General features: G+C 39.1%; 1 protein-coding gene across 1 annotated transcript in view; it reads right to left on the reverse strand.

Annotated features, from left to right (window-relative positions):
• SLC43A3 (solute carrier family 43 member 3) overlaps positions 1–18,377 on the reverse strand; it is a 918,925-nt gene that overhangs the window by 656,198 nt on the left and 244,350 nt on the right. Inside the window, exon 2 of the mRNA XM_044084126.1 lies at positions 8,513–8,699. The gene's annotated coding sequence lies outside the window, so the exon portion shown is untranslated. The remainder of the gene's footprint in view (positions 1–8,512; positions 8,700–18,377) is intronic.

An 18,377-nucleotide genomic window follows, 5' to 3' on the forward strand; every position in this document is an offset into this window, starting at 1 on the left:
TACCTCCAGCTCCAGTTAAGCCTGACAGGTACTACAGGGTTCCTGACTCACACCAATTTCTTTACAAAAGCCATGCTGCTGACCCAGAAACCATCTCACAGGGCCCCAAGGGAGTTAAGGCCTCCATTGCCAAAAATCCATTGCCTTCCGAGAGAGATTCCAGATCCTTAGAAAGGTGGGGAAAAAGGTATATACCTCGGCTACCTTATCCATGAGGGCCTTAAACTGTCAGTTTCATATGCTAAAATACCAACAATTTTTGTTATCACAGTTGAAGAGTAAAATGTCACAACCTGAACAACCAGACTTGAAGGAGTTGCAGGATTTGATGCATAGTGCAGAACAAGTGGGTAAGCATACCTTACAATGTGGTTTTGATGCTCTAGAGGCCTCATGTACAGCTGCTGTTACAGGATCAGTCACACGTAGGCATGCCTGGCTCAAGGAACAAGCCTTGCCTGATCATGTCAAAGCTAAATTACTAGACGCCCCTCTTCAAAAGGATGTACTATTTGGTGCTGATACTGAGGAGGTATTAAGGAAAATGGAGGAAAAGGCTAAATCAATGCAAACTGTGACAGAATTTCTACAGGTTCAACCCCCACGTTTTAGTGAAAATTGGCCTTCCAAAAACTGGTCCTTTCCTGCCACAGACAGACCCCAAAGAGGCAGATACAGGCGCCCGAGGGGCAGAGGACAATCCCAAGGCTCGTATAGAGGCAGACAATGGCAAGCTCCTACACAAAGAGGTGGTGAGGACAACTAGCAATCTTTCAGAAAGCAAACCCAATGACTTTCCCCTTTGCATGCCAACCAGATTTCAAATGGCAGCCCCTTTAGGAGGAAAGCTGGCATTATTTTCAAAAAATTGGCATGTTGTCACAAAGGACAAATGGATCCTGGACATTATAAACAGAGGCTACAAATTCCATTTTCACACCCTTCCAAAAATGAGAGGCATGCCAAACCTGCCACGCAATCAAAGGGCAGAGGCACAAAAGCAAATTACAGATCTCATAAACATGAAAGCTATTCAAGAGGTACCTACGCATCTAACAAGGTCAAGGTTTTATTCCAGGCTATTTCTGGTGCCAAGGAAGGAAAAGATTGGAGACCTATTTTGGATCTATCCATCCTAAACACATTTCTACTGCACAAAATTCAAGATGCTCACTCTACAGCAACTTCTTCCCATGCTGGGCAAGGAATCTTGGCTGGTAACATTGGACTGGTAAAAATGGTCCCAAAAAGAAAAGCCCCTTCACATCAATCAAAAAGAAATGCTAGCAGTAATAATGCTCAAGGAGGCATACCTGCATGTCCCAATCAGACAAAACTGCAGAAGGTACCTCAGGTTCAACCCATTATCAATTCTCTGCATTGCCCTTTGGCTTATCTACTGCGCCCAGAGTATTCACGAAATGCCTGGCATCAGTAATTGCCTACTGCAGACTCCAAGGAATACAAATATATCCCTATTTGGACTGCCAGATCCAAGCGGACAGCAAGCACATTCTTCTGAAACATCTGGCTTATGTAATAATGTTATTGAAATCTCTGGGATACACAGTCAACAAAAAGAAATCAAGGCTAATACCCTCTCGAAGATAATTTTCCTGGGTGCCAATTTGGACACAAACACCCAGATGGCCTACCTCATGCCAGAGAAGCAGGGGCAACTAATACAATACTTCAGAACACTAGCAAATTGCACCAGGCTAACTGCAAGGAAAATCCTGCAGGCTCTGGGATTCATGGCATCTTGCATCTTACTAATCCCATGTGCAAAGCTGCATATGAGGAAACTACAATGGTACGTAAAAAACATATGGTCTCAACACAGCCACAGTTTGGAAACAATAATACCACTAATTCCATGTCTGCAAAAGGAATTTCTGTGGTGGGCTCAAGCATGTCAAACAAACACAGGTCTTCCATTCAGCAAGCCTCAAGGAAATCAAGTCATCACAACAGACTCGGACTACGCCTGGGGAGCACATGACAGATCGGTGCATTCAGGGCAAATGGTCCCAAAAAGAAAAGCACCTTCACATCAATCAAAAAGAAATGCTAGCAGTAATAAATGCTATGAAAGCTTTCAAGGACCTTCTACAACCAGGTCAATTATTGATACGAACGGACAACACCACAGTCATGTGGTACATAAACAAACAGGGAGGAACACATTCTTACCCCCTATGCAGACTGGTCATATCACTTTGGAACATGGCCATGGACTTACAAATGGAACTACAAGCACAGTACTTGCCAGGCAAGGAAAATACGCTGGCAGACAACCTAAGCAGCAATATGACAGATCCACACGAATGGAAATTGCATCCAAAAGTTTTTACAGAAATAATCCAAGAATGGGGAAGGCCAGACATAGATCTCTTTGCCTCCCACAAGAATCATCAATTGACAAAATTCTGCTCAAGGATCTTCCATCCAAAGGCCTGGAGAGTGGATGCTCTTTCTTTCAGTTGGACATCAATGACAGTTTATGCCTTCCCTCCTCTTCCTCTGCTGCCCAAAGTTCTATTAAAGACCAAAGCAGACAGACCAAAGATGATTCTCATTGCTCGAGACTGGCCAAGGCAACACTGGTACCCACTCCTGAGGAGCCCAACGCATTCCCCACCATGGACCCTACCTCTAATGCCTCTTCTTCTGACTCAGCACAGTTTCAAAACTCTTCACAGCCAGCTAAAAACACTCAATCTAGCTGCATGGAAGATTCCTTAGCATCTCAACAGGCCTTACTCTCCAAGGAGGTGCAGAATGTAATTTTGGAGGCCAGAAGGCCATCAACTAGAAAAGATTTCTCCGCAAAATGGAAACGTTTTTGTGTCTGGAATGAGAAAAAGGGTCAGGATCCTGGAAAACTGAATTTACCTCAAATACTACAATATTTGGCTGAACTGCTAAGCAGTGGACTTTCTTTCTCCTCCATCAAAATACATGCCTCAGCCATTTCTGCAGAATACAACACTGATCCACCTTTATTCTTTCACCCTCTCTTAAGACAGTTCCTCAGAGGGGCTAAGAATTTAAGGCCTCCAAGGAAACAACCAATACCTGCTTGGGATCTTAATTTCATTCTGGAAAAATTGACCTTGCCTCCTTTTGAGCCAGCTGCCTCATCAGATTTGCAATATTTGTCCTGGAAAACAGCTTTCCTTCTGGCTATCACCTCAGCTCGTAGAGTTTCAGAACTAAAGGCTCTCATGGCTGCCCAGCCTTTTATCATCTTCCATCAGGACAGAGTTTCCTTATGAACCAACCCGTCCTTTATGCCTAAAGTGGTATCCAGGGTAGCTTTAAATCAGGCCATACATTTACCTACTTTTTATCCTAATCCTCAAAACAAAGGGGAGAGATTACTACATTCCTTGGACATCCACAGACAGCTGAGTTATCATTTGGACAGAACAAAGCCTTTCAGAAAATCAGAACAGCTCTTTATGGCCTATGCGGTAGGAGCTCAAGGGAAATCAATTTCCAAACAGACAATCTCAAAATGGATAGCCCACTGCATACGCTTTTGCTATTCCTTTCATGGCAAAACTGTTCCTACAGGCATTAGAACTCATTCTACCAGGGCCACAGCCACCTCTGCAGCCTTCCTCAGAGGAGTTCCTACCAAGGATATTTTGGAAGCAGCCACTTGGAGTTCTGTGCATACCTTCTCCAAGCACTACAACCTACCATTATACTCCAAATCTAGAGCAGGCTTTGCCACTGCAGTCTTGCAGGGCATTTTGGCTCCTCCTAGTTCCAACTACCTACCACCCCTTTCTTAGCTTTGGGATTCTACCCATCTGTTATGACTGCAGCTGTATGCACGATGAACATAGTACAGTTTTGTACCTACCATAAATGTAGATGTTCGAGTGCTAATACAGCTGCAGTCCAGGTTTCCCTCCCTCCTTCCCCTCTTGGGACAGGCATATAGGCTAACACATCCTCATACAACCTGAATGGGGTTTTCATTTATGATGTATTTGCTTGCAACTACTGTATTTTGATTATATAGCACTGCATTATCACACAGTTTTATTATTGCCTTCCTTCTGAGGGCACCTGACATCTGGGGCAAGAAAAACTGAAGAAAATGTCGTCGGCTGGTTCCTTTATACCCCTGTCACACTGACGTCAGGGAAGAAGCGACGACAACCGACGCCGGACCTAGACTTTGGAATTCGGCCGACTGAGGACCCGCCTGATGGCAGGAGAATGGCAGGAGAACCCATCTGTTATGACTGCAGCTGTATGCACAATGAACATCATCAAAAACAGACCAATCAAGAAACTTGCAGATTTGTTACAACCTATGGTAGAAATACTAAACATCTTATTAATATTACAGATAAACACTGGAACATACTGAAGTCTCATTCCCTCTTAGAGGACTATTTGGGGGAGCAATGCTCATTTTCATACAGAAAGGGGAAAACGCTGGGATCTCATTTCTCACATTATAAGAAAATCAACTCTAGGGATGAAACTTTATCCCAAAGGACATTAACAGGTGAGAAACTAGTTGGAATATACCCTTGTGGTCATTGCAGCTTTTGTGGATACTTATTTAAAACAAAAACTTTTACTAGTAAAAACACTGGTCATTTATATGATATTGTTTTTTTTGGTAACTGTAGTTCGGATTGGATTATCTATCTTGCAACATGCACATGTCAAGCTTTTTATGTTGGACAGACATCCAGACAGTTCAGAATTAGAATATCTGAACACCTGGGGGATATCAGAAATGGTAGGATTACAAATGCCTTATACAGACACACTATGAATCATCCCACTGCCAAGTTTTCATTTACTATCATTGATAACATTATAGGCAACCGTGCTTTCAAAACTGGATGGCATGATATTCTGAATAACAAAGAGAAAAGATGGATAGTGAAATTAGGGAGTTTGTTTTCCCCTGGACTTAATGACAAGTTATCATAATTCAAACATTGTTCCTTTTTTACTTTAATATTGATGTTAGAATATATATATTTTCAAAGCACATGCATTTTGAATTGTATTACATTATGTATACCAATATCTATGTTTATTTTTGTAACAATTACATTTTCTTCTTGAGAAAGGAAATGATGTCATTCTACCTCCGGTTATAAAGGTATTTATAGCAGGACCTTCTCATTCTATGTGTAACAATCTACTGATGAAAGCCATGTGCTGAAACCGGTCTAGAATTTCAGCTTAAATAAAGCTACTATTACTTAATTCATTCTTGATGCTGGCATTTTTTCATTTGGGTCTAACTAGCTTGCTTGCCTTGCACCAGCCATACCTGCTAGCTTCCCTTTTTTTGTTCACAATAAATAAAGGCATTGTGATTGGAGATCAGATACAGTCAAGGTGCTATAAAGTTTGCTTATTAAAGATGCCTTCTTCCAGAGCAAGGTTCAGGACTCTATTTCCTGTTTAAATTTTTGTGTTGGATCTAGTGGCATGTGCATATAGAACTGGCCATTGGATAGTTGTCTTTTGGCCTCTGCCAAATACATTGGCCAATCCATAACCATAACCGCCCCACCTTTATCAGCTGGTAATATTACAAGGTCATGGTTACCCCTAAGATTTGTTAGCACCTGTTGTTCCTGCTTGGTAAGGTTATGTTTCATGTTGGTAAGAAGAAATTTATTGAAATGCAAGTCCTTGAGAACACAGTCCTTGAATATAGCAACATGTTTGTCCATGGGTGGCATGAAAGAAGAATTCTGGAAATGAAAATCAGTTGATCTTTGAGCCTGAGTACCATCTGCAGAAAACAATCTAAATTCATCAACAGAAGAATTAAGTTCTTCTGATTTGTAGTTTTGAGGAGAAAACGATTACTGCCTGGAAGGTTATCTGAAGAAGGCTTTTTGCCGAAAGTGCTTATCCAATTGAAGTCCAAATAGTTATTCAATAAAAATGTCTACAGTTTTTATCTGCATTACTGCAGACCTTAGTGATTTTAACTCCTATGGTTTCTCCTGCCTATGGAACAACAATTTCTTTTATAGCAATAAGAATGAAGACTGTGCCAACCACTCGCACCCGAGTTCAAAATGTACTGTGGTATTAGAGCTGCAACAGAATAACGTTTCAGGGAAGGCTTCTCAGTAAATAAAGGACTAACATGGAGAATGCAGCCAACTGTACCGATTCCTGTATTGATGACAGATGCAATTTGAACTAATACAGTGACAACAGCCAGCTAAGCATGAGAGGAGATACTTCACTTGCTTATCTTGGTTTAGAAAGTACTGGAGACATCACTGAAGGAGTGCTTTGGCAAGACTGATGCTTGGAAGAAATGGCAATAACAGCAGGTAAAGGAGTAACTTTTCTTTTACAAGGAAACCCAAGCAAATTGGAAATTCAACCCTGGTCTGGCCCCCATGTCTTTGATAGAGGCAGACATTAAATCCCAAACTAACATACCCCCCACATAAATTCTAGAAACTTCTTAACCAACATACCCACTCTTAATAACTACCCATGATATATAGGCACACAACTGGGTTGGGTTGCACGGTTAGGCTTATAAAGGCCCTATTAGTCATTAGACTAGTATACACCTATGAGCCCAGTTTGTTTCTTTCCCTGCTTCTTTTTCTTGAGATTTATATAAATGACTTTCTGAAGAAGAACTTTGCATATTTTTCCCTTCTTCTGCTCCTTTTCATTTTCCTTTGGTGAAAAAAGTATCCACTACATTTTTAGTTGTGCTGTTAAGGTGGTACATACAGAGCAGGAATAAGTGTTATCCTGCCTGAACCCAAAGTAGAACAAAACCTGTTTAGATGAAAGCACTTAATGTCATTTTGGTTATCACAGACATACATACTTAACATTTGCTAGAAAGGGAAGACCCTGTCACAAACAACTGAAAAAAATGAAGGAAATAACCAAATACTGAGTTAATGAAACCTGATGACTTTATGAATATTACCCACTCAAACCAATGGATTCTGAAGTATGGATGGACCTGAATGAAGCATGGAAAACTGTTTTTATATAGCACATTTGTGTGCATTTAAGGTGTCAGTCAATGAGGAAATTTCCAAAAGTCACAGCGTTAAGGAAAAAGTCTATGACAAAGAAAGAGTCTAGGTGAAGTTCCATTACTGAGACCTGGTACAACAGTCAGCTCAAAGTAAAGCCACCATTCTCAATAAAACATAATGACTCTACTGTACCAAGTGTTTAATCAATGCAAATGTCTGCTACAGCCATTCTGTATGCCTGTTACTGCACAAATCCACAAATAAACCCATCTACATTGTGCGCGCACGTATCAACCCATCTGCACTGTGAATTTGGGCAGTGCACACATCAACCCATCTGCACTGTGAATTTGGGTAGTGCACACATCAACCCATCTGCACTGTGAATTTGGGTAGTGCACACATCAACCCATCTGCACTGTGAATTTGAGTAGTGCACATATCAACCCATCTGCACTGTGAATTTGAGTAGTGCACATATCAACCCATCTGCACTGTGAATTTGAGTAGTGCACATATCAACCCATCTGCACTGTGAATTTGAGTAGTGCACATATCAACCCATTTGCACTGTGAATTTGAGTAGTGCACATATCAACCCATTTGCACTGTGAATTTGAGTAGTGCACATATCAACCCATCTGCACTGTGAATTTGAGTAGTGCACATATCAACCCATCTGCACTGTGAATTTGGGTACTGCATATGCACTATGATACATCCAACGTCACATGCTTCAAAAAGACCGCTTTGCCTCAAAGATGGCATGCAGAACAGTTTCCAATGGATAAGAAGCTGAAGCATTAGTCAATACAATATGCATATATATGTACATACAAGTGTGTGTGATTTAGACCATTTCCTTAAAAATTTTACCTCTGAAGATAATGCACCGGTTGAAATGACCTTCTGAGATGACTGTGTGACATAAAGGTAATGTTCATTTTCTATCTGTGGAAATCCCCACAAATGTAGCTACTGCGTTTACCCCTACTGAGATTGGAATTGGTCTGATATCAGTGCTCTACCTCAGTTAACAAATTCAAAATAAAATAATGCGCCTGTACAGGGGATTTTGCCACCTACATGCAAAGATATTATTATAACTAGGAGCCGCAGCAACAATGGAGAAAAGCAAGCCTCCTTTTTCATTTAATGAGAAATCATAAAAGTCCTGTAGCAGGATTCGTCTTCATGCAAATCTTTATGCAATCATACGGGTTACATATATAATGCTCACACACACACACACGTGTGTGTGTGTGTGTGTGTGTGTGTGTGTGTGTGTGTGTGTGTGTGTATGCGCGCATGGGCACACACTTTAGGTGCATTGCCAATACCTAGTTGTTTATTGTGGTGCAGAGGAAAATTTGAGGTGAAGTATGACATACTGGTAGGCAGCAGTCATCTGCTATCAAAAGCTACTGCCTCTCTGCTTCATGTTTACAGGAAAGAAACAGCACATTGTAAGCATAATATTCACATCTTACCTTGTTTTATTTTATTCTGATGTGCTCTCTGCTGAAGTCCCTGAGATCCAGAAAGGAACTAGATCTTTTGTTCATTTTGGACAATCCAAAATGGGACCCTCTGTTTCCCTTTTATACAGGAACTGGTTTTGCATAATTTCTGAAGCAGTTACAGTTTCTTTTTTTTAACATTAAAATGAAGAATAACCTGGAAGATAACAGGAAGCAGGAAAAGGATAATCAGATAAGGACTTGCAAAAATTACAGAGCTATAATTCTTAATTTAATAGCATGTGGCTCACTTACAGCAAGGAGGCATTACACTACAACTACAGGTAACACTAGACTGAGGAAGAAAACAAGACACGGCTGAACAGAAAGCTAGTGTGGTATAACCACTAACTGCAATCCATCTGCTTTAGACATTTCTGAAGAGGCAGCTGTGGCAAAAGAAACCTGATAAAGGACTTTCTTTACCTTCCTTTTATTAAAAGAAGGCACAATAACCACTGTAATGAACATTTGTTTCATACATAATGGTTAAACTGCGGTTCCTGACATTCTACACTCTACTGCCTATTGAAACTGTTTTAAATTTAGACACCCACTTCTTGAACTTCACCACAGTTTTTGATTTGATAACGTTCAAACAAATGTCATTTTATGGACCTAAACTCTCTCCACAGAAAAAAAATACATCTTCAGTCATTTATGAGATGCCCTTCTGTGTCCCTCACAGTTCTTTAGCAGTTTCTCCTCTAAAAGATGCTGGTTTATTGTACAATATTAACTCCTGTGAGATATGTACTGCGGTCACATTCCCTTACCACTCTTTTCTTCCATGATATACATATTAAGTTACTTCACTCTGTCTTTGTATACCATATCATAGACCAAATGCATTTTTTATCTGCTCATCTGACTCAATGGCCCTGCAACCACTGCTCAGTACGGGAACACAGGGAGAGCTCATCAACCCCCCCCCCCAATCCCGTATCATAGCATTGGAGTCCTAAAAAGCATTCATTCTCTGTCTGTGCTCACCAGCTTCCCTGTTCAAAGTGGACATTTATTCCATCCCCTTTCCTAAGTTGAGTACCAATGCCCTTTTGTTTTCCAGGCCCATAACGTCACAAGGCAAGGGCTGGGTGATGGAGAGTGAGTCAGGCAGACTCCCTTATGCCCCTGGAGCTTGCATGTCTGTTGCCAGCTCTACAGAGCCCTTCACGTGCTAGCCATTCTCAGGAAATGAGTATATTCTTTTGTGTATATATCATCTCCAGTGCTTGCTACACACAGCAGCATCAATTGGCAGCACATACTCATTAGTTCTGACCTCTGTGGATGTAGGACTCAGTGCTACTGCTTGGTGCCACCCAAGCAGCGGATCTAAGCTGCTTACCCTCCTCCCAGCATGGGTAAGATGACAGAGTTCGTTTATCCCCCCCCCCAGGCTGCTCCTTCCAGCACTTGTGTCATTAATCAAACAAGGGCCAACTATATCACAGTCAGGGCTTTATCCTTTTGCACCATGAGAAGTGGAAGGGCCATGCAAAGTTTTGTACATATTATATTCTCTCAGAATCTTCACAGGGGTAGCCCTAGTACTAAGCTCAGCATGCAGTCTCAGCAGCTATCTGTACAGAACAGCACTAACTTCCTACTTTTGTACAGATTATACCTCTCCCTGTGCATCCCACAATTCCCACAGACTACCTTACTGCCTTCTCACACTTCCCTTATTGCTTTACATCATCTCATAGTACAAGTACACTGTGGTCACTTTCCATGTTTGTTATTCCTACTATCTCACCTCACCCCACCCAAGCTTCCTTTGTTTAAATGGCCAAGTATTTTGTGATTAAATCTAAACTGCCACGCATTGGCCAATTTTTCAAAATTTGTGAACTTCTCTCTTACTCTACACAATCCACCTTTTGCATTAAGACTGTTGCAAATCTGTGTCACCTGCAAAAAGTATTACCATCTATCTAGTCCCCCTGGAGTGCAACTTAAACAGATACTGAACAGAACTATCTCAAGAACCAACTCCTGCATTACACTGTTTGTGTGTGCCCTTTCCCCACTGGGAACTCCTTCTATCATTACTTTGTCCTAATGTCTAGCCAGTTTTAAGCACATGTTGTCACCATGGGACCCAATTTAGTATTGCTTAACTTATATACTGAACTCCATGGAAAATTTTTCAAAGACATTGCTAATGTTTAGGTAACTGACATCTACAGACCCTCTTAGGTTACTACTCTGATGAACAAGTCTAGGAAATTAATGAAATGTCTAGTTGTGTACCACAAACGTTCATAGTTCTGTTCCCACACAGTTAAAAATAGTTTCTTGTATTAGAATATTAATATTTTTAACATTTCTGTTACTAAATGATAATTTTCCGTAATATGTGGGCACAAAAAGTGTTCTCTTACCTTATAAAGGGTTAAGTAGGCATGCTCACATAAATAAATTGTTTAATACTTTAGTATGGGCGAGTTATATTAAGATAGGTGTTGTTGGGTATGTCACTAAAGAAGGATAATGGATGGAACAGGGCAGCTGAGACACCAAATGAATATCACAATATAGCCCATGAGAGAAAGTTCTATAGGAAATTGATTATGTACCTGTTTGCTTATTGTTTTTCAGCTTGAGTTTGTTTCACAATGTATTAAATACGTCTGATATGACATTCTTGTAAAACCATACTACCTTGTATCTTGCACTGTGTCGTGTACAGAGAAATATTAAGAAGGAGATCATATTTCACTTTTTGAAGTGGTATGTAAAATCTCCACAACAGTCTGTATGAAAAATGAAAACATACACCAGTAAGAGCAGGCTTTTTGCTACAATAAAATAATAAAACAAAAAGGTAAGTCGGGTTGAAATAACTAGAGCCTACTTTACTAGTTAGGCCACACAAATACATCTCTTTATGCTGCGTAATGAAAGAAAAACTACAAAAACTAGAATACTTTGCTACAAATGTCATCTAAAGTTTCCTGTACATAAATCAGGCTGGATCCTGGGCCACTGAGTAAAAGCTGTCGAATAACTTGTGCTTAAAAGTCATCAGCTCATTTTCATGGGTTCTACTTCCTGAATTACAGATTCAGCCACTGCCTATCTCACACTTGGACTTCTAATATGTGTGTGTTTATATGTTTGTATATACACGTATTTATACAACTTACTGGTTAAAACTGAATTCACTCTTGGCAGACATTTCAGGCTCTTCAGGATAGGTACAAACTGCAGTACCTTTTCAGATTCTGTTTTCCTATGTCAAAGAACTTGGGTTTGCTAACTGCAGTTTCAAAATACAATTATTAGGATGTATCTGTTTGGCTTTCACACCCAACCTGTTTTAAATTTTTTGTCAATAAGCAAAATACACATCTATTCCAGTACCTCAGATGCTGTTCAAATACAGAACAATAAAATCGAACTATGAACAGGCTTTAAGAAACATCAAACTACAGATCTCAAACGATATCAGGAAACACCATGTAAAATTATAGTTACTATAATGTAATGTAAAATTATAGCAAGCCTTTATTCCCCCCAGCATAAATCATTCACTCAGGGCAAGTTAATTGCTCCTATATGTTAATTCTCAATCTGATCTTCATATTTTTGAAATCCAAGGTCTGGTGAATAACATTTTTCATTTTTGTTGCATATGGGATAGTTTTCACAGACCACATTTCTTACTATCGTCCAAGGTCTAGTGGTTGCCTTTTTAATTTTTCTTGTATCTGGCAAAGTTTTTCAAACCACTTACACATAGTAGTTTATTCTCGGTCTGCTTTTAATGGTTTCCTTTAATATGCCATAATCTTTTAGAACATAGTTATTTAAGCATTGTACACAAGGTAATCTGAGTCTATTTACTTAAACAAAAACATAATATAGGGTTTAAAAAAACAGGATGTTTAAAAAAATCTCATTCTTTCAGACAAATATTTTTCAGCTATTTAGGCAGAATGTAGTGCTTAAAGTCTGTGTTGGTTCATTGCAAGGCACGTCATTATTAACTGTTTTATTCAAGTGACATATTCAGAGGAGCAGTAGGAGTTAATGAGTACACCGACTCACGTGTTAATACCTGGGAACCTGCTGAGCACTCTCTACTGGTACTGTCTCTGCTTTGACGGATTGCCTTATAATGACCTTATGAATTACAGCAACTGCCAATCCCATACCAGCCAGAAATCAGTCTTGGTTCAACAACACTTTTCTAATAACTAGCTTTTATAATTTGTTAATTAAATTTAGTAACAACTCAAAAGCACGTTACTCCAACAACACCGGGATGTTCTAAGAGAGATCTGAAAAACTGGACAGTCACTGTCAGTCATGGAACAGTCCGAAAACCATTTAAACCATAAAAGTAAATTTAAAACAGCTGCTAAATGAAACAGTAAATGAAAGACTGCCCATCCACACAGATTTGTACTGATGTCATTAAATGTGTGTGTGTGTGTGTGTGTGTGTGTGTGTGTGTGTGTGTGTGTGTGTGTGTGTGTGTAGCCTGAGAACGTGGGGAGACAACAAAAATCTGAAGTCCGTCTTCTCCTTGACTCTCAGCCCCACTTAATAATATGGTTACAGCCATCCAGTGGGAGAATGAGTAAGTGAGGAAAGGAGGAGCCTGAAAGGCAGGTGAGGAGGTATTTTTTAAGATTATTTCTTAACAACATAGCAGTGGTATGTACAGCAGAAGTGCAGTACTTAGTAAGCAAAATGAAGTGCTTTTGCAACAAGGTATAAACTAAAATACAGCACATGCAGTGCATGTTACTTTCAGTGGATATTCAGACCCTATCAGCAGACAGTACACAAGCAATTATTGTACAATTACAGAAAAATAAAAACCCTGTTTACTTACATATGGCCATTTTACAAAGCGATCCGAGCCTGTGCCTGGAACATGCTGGCCTAAGCATTTATGGAACTTTGTCTTACAGCTGTCACAGGTCAGATAAAGCCACCCATGACATATTATAAAGCTGTTATTACCTGTGGCTACAGCAAATGATTCTCTTGATCAAAGCAAAGGGAAAATGATGCTTTGTACAATGCCACATGGGAAAGGCTAGTAGCTGAAAAGGGAAATCTACGAGAACAAGGACAAAGATGAACTTTAATAGTAGCAAACACAGGATAAAAAGCATTAAAGGCATAAATACTGACAATATATACACTACTCTGCCATGATAGTTCCAGGACATCTGTGCGTTCTCCTCATGCTCAACAGAATTGATGAAACAAGAAGTGAAATATGCCCACAAATTCATATCTCGACATCAAATATCGACAGATCTAAGGAGTATTGTGTTGTGTTGTCCTACACCATACAGTGTAGGACTATAGTATTGGGATGTGCTACATTGTACAGGAGATCTGACCATGTCCTAGCATGGCAGCATCATATACGGATCCTGACATTATCTCTAACAGTAAACTTAGATCTCCAATCATGGATATGGGGCCCTACATCAAAGAGACCGGGCCCATCATATGAAGGCATATGGCCCCAGATACAACAGTGACATTCACATGGTTGCAGCAGTAATAATTAGTATGCATAAGGTGCAACGCCCTTGCTGAAGTCCATATGCACATTATGATGGCTTGTGTTAGACAACAATGCACAAAGCAGCCACTGAATATATAAACATTCTAGCAATATCAAGATAGGACTTACCTTATCAAATGACTTTATACACAACAACAGTACAGCATATTACATATAAATTACACTACAAATCTGTTAAGTACAGATCCTCCAGCACAGAACCAGAACCAAGCCACAGAGAGCTTGGGCACATCATATGCAGGAAAACAGGTATAACTGCTTATCCACTGGCAACACTGCTAGCTGGCCTGACCTCAGAAGTATGCTCAACTCTCAGCTCCAGCTAGTAATATGCCTACAGCCCATAATTTACAAGCACTAATACTGAAAATGTGAAAGTGAATACATAGAGTCACTATTATGAAAGCAGTAGAGATATAACACACAAAGTTAGTTATACTGTCCAACTGCAATTGTGTTACTCACTATAATCCTAAAGTGAACCTGACTCCACCAGCTGCAGGATTAAATCCTTGACTATGACCCATGTGACCTGAGTCTGCCTGCCTGCCAGCTGGAACACTGGAGTAGTCAGGTGGGGGAGAATAGGAATGAATGAACAATGTTGGCTCATTCATCCTGCAGGGAAGGAGGCAGTCTGATTCACTGCACCGTGAACCTGTGCCAGGGGAAAGGTGTCTTGCTTGCATTACAAATCTGAAACTGCACTTTGTCCTGGTCAAGTCACATGGTATCCTTCATGGGGCGTAGGCCAGTTTATTTATTTGTCTTTATTTACTGGGAAAATCAGACTGGGTAATACCCATTTTCAGTGGAGGCCATTTGCTTACAATGCATTATAATATGCATGCCCTCAACTTAAGGCTTTGTACACCCTCACATCTGCAAGCACACATGTAGCAAACCAGGGGAGGGGTTAGAGCCATAAATAGCAAAACCCCTAATGGATGCATACATTTTTCATGCATATCTCCAAATAGTACAACTAAAAATCAACAAGCAAAAAACAAACACTACTCCACTGCAAGTGAGTCAAAAATCAGGAAACAACTCTTTAGCGTATCACAGATTTATTCTTTGCTTTAATCAAATAAAAACGACTTTCAGAATAAGATCATATAAAACACGCATTCATTTTATAAAACATGTACATCAATGTTGTTGTGTCTTTCGGCTTATCCCAGTTAGGGGTCGCCACAGCAGAACTCCGGTCCGCTAATGTTTGGTAGTGGATTTTTACATGCCGAGTTACCAGCCCTGATGCACAACCTTCAACGAAGGTATGCCCATTCACGCATCCCTCCACACAGAAGACATTCTAGCTGAGAATCAAACGCGACAACGTTTTGCTGTGAGGCGACAACGCTACCGCAGCACCACTACTGCGGGTAAAACATGTAAACCAATAAGAAACCTAAAAACCATCACATTTAATCACCTTAAATTGTATTTAACATTTTCTAAAAAAAACCTTCTAGATTAAAAACACTTAAGTCAATTAGTCGTTGTAACTTTCCACTTTTATCTCTAAGAAAGCATTTGATGCTGATTATATCATTTAACCCCGGGGATTTATCTCCTCCTAATGTTAATTGCCACAAGGTTTCTTGTTGCTCACTTTTATTCTTATAGTTAACCCCTGTATATCCTTAGGTACTGATTCAAGGACTAAAAAACAAAATCTTTTTGCATCCGTTACATTCTATTGCATGTTTACAGAGAGTATTATAGCCATCTCCTTTTTTAACAGCATAGATATGTTCTCTTATTCTCTCTTTCAAACATTTACTAGTCATCCCTACATAATAGGCTTTGCAACTTGAGCAAGTACTAATATATACAAGTCCCCTAGGGTTACAATCAAATACCCCTGGCACTGGAATCATATAATTTAGATGCTCTAAGTTAATAAAAGGGCCTTCTAAAATATACTGGCACATATTGCACCCATTGCATTTATACATTCTTTTGTTTTTAGATGAAATATCTGTTTGGTTGTGTCCTTTTGTAAAAAGGTTTTAATATTAAAACTATTTTTATATAAAAAGTTCTGACTTCTTCCACAGCCTTAAATAGTTCCACATTCCCTTCTAAAATATTCCAAGTGTCTTCAATGTTCTAATAGCTGGACTATCTACTGTTATATCTAAATTACAAACAGTATTCCTATCACCACAGAAATTGTATGAACATCTTCTTTTAGGGATATAAAGGATTGCCTTAAAATGGGGGGGGGCATGGTATTCCTCTTGGGTTTAATTTCTTCCACAATGTTAAACAAATTGTTCTTTTTATACCCTCTTTCTTCAAATAAAGAGGTAATTAGACCTACTACTTGTGCAAAAACCTCATCACAAGTACTCATCCTGGATGCCCTTATGTATTGCCCCCTGGGTATGTTCTTTTTAATGAATAACAGATGACAGCATTTATAGTGTAGATAATTGTTCAAAAATTTTTTTCCTGTGGATACTACAAATCGTTATGTTCCTTATTCCAGGTTAAGGTAACATCAAGAAAATTCACTTGCATTCCTACTTCCCCCATTGTAAACCTTAAAAATTCAGATTTCTCATTCAACTTATCAACAATTTCTTTACAATCATCCTTCAACCCGTCTATAATTAAGAGATGATAGTTTTATACTCTTCCTTCATTGAAGCTAAAACTACATGCTCTCTATCCTTTTTATTTGCTTAAACAATTTTTTTTTATTAAAAACAAAATAATTTGTATCCAAAAGTAATTCTAGCAAATTACAGTAAAAATCTTGGTTGGTGAACTTGGTGAAATTATTCAAATACTGTCTCATATATTCCACCCCTCCTCATGAGGTAAGGTAAATAAGGAACACAGGTCTATGGTCATGATACAATTCCTTTCAGGGTCAAAATTATAACTGGTTTTAAAATTTCTAAACTTGTCTAAAAATGCCAAGAATCCTTTATAAATGAACCGAATGTCTGTATAATGGAGTTCAGTATTATAGCATCTAAGTAAATATTTGCTCTGTAGCATAATTAGGTGCGTCTGTATCATAACATCGACAGCTTAGGTTGTCACTCCTAAAACACTGACACCTAAATACTGAAAGCTAACAGTAGCAAATGGCCACATCATTAAATTCTTTCCTCGGGAAAGAATTTGAGTGGCCTTCCGTAAACAAAATAAATAGACCCAAACATAGTGGGGGGCTTTGCCCCCCCCCCCATCTAAATATACCAACTATGAGATCGCTCTACATCAGGGAAAGGGCAAATCCCCAATAACGGCCACACAAATTCTTTTCAGAGGAAAGAATTCGATGATGTGGCCATTCGCTATTGTAAACTTTCAATGCTTAGGTGTCGATGATTAAGCATTCGACAACCTAAGCTGTCGACAATTCAATAGGAACCCAATAAGGTACAGATACAATGGGTCTAAAGGGTGGGTTCCCCAGGTTTTTTTATAAATTATTGTATTCCAAACAATATGCCTATAGTTGGATTTTCTATAAGAAGACAGTTATACAAATCCATATCTAACATTCCTTCCATTAAACTGGCATAAAGAAATTATTCTATTTTTCTTAAAACATTTATGCATTTCAATCGATACTAAGGAATACTCACTTTCAACACTTAACATTTTTCCATAGCTGAAATATAGGCTGTTTGGTCCATAACCACAAGGCTCCCCCACCCCTATCAGTTTTCATAAATCTTAATGTTTTATTATTTCCAATATCTTTCAAGGCAGCCTTTTCAAACTTATTCATATTATAACAACAATTTTCACTTTTGTGACTTAATGGACTTATCTTTTTTCACAAGTCTTTTCAAATACTCTTAAGAGTATTACTTAATGTAGAATTAAACAACAAAAGTTTTATAAACTTGTAAAGAGTTAAATTAACATCATTTAATGCAAACTTTAGTTTAATTTTCTGGCAAACTGTTTTACATTTAATAATGTCCTAGGACCTAGAGACATCAGCTCTACATGCAGGAATGAAATGTAGACACAATTTTGGTAATTTAACATGTTCATCTTGCAGCTCAATGTTAGACAATTTGAAAATTCTATTAGATGCACTCACTAAGTGTCCATTAACAAATCCAATCTCTTGAACCCTCGAGTTCTAGTAGTCCAATAATTCTGCTGTCCTTTCATCCGTCCCTGAAAATAAGTCTTCAGAACAGCCCCTAAATTCTCACTAATCGCATTGCTACTAGAGAGATACAATGAGAATTCAGAAAAATGAGCTTTTTCACTCTCTTTTGGTTTGCT

Source organism: Protopterus annectens, chromosome 9.part0 (genome assembly GCF_019279795.1).
Source record: "Protopterus annectens isolate FY-2018-M chromosome 9.part0, PAN1.0, whole genome shotgun sequence".
NCBI lineage: Eukaryota > Metazoa > Chordata > Ceratodontiformes > Protopteridae > Protopterus > Protopterus annectens.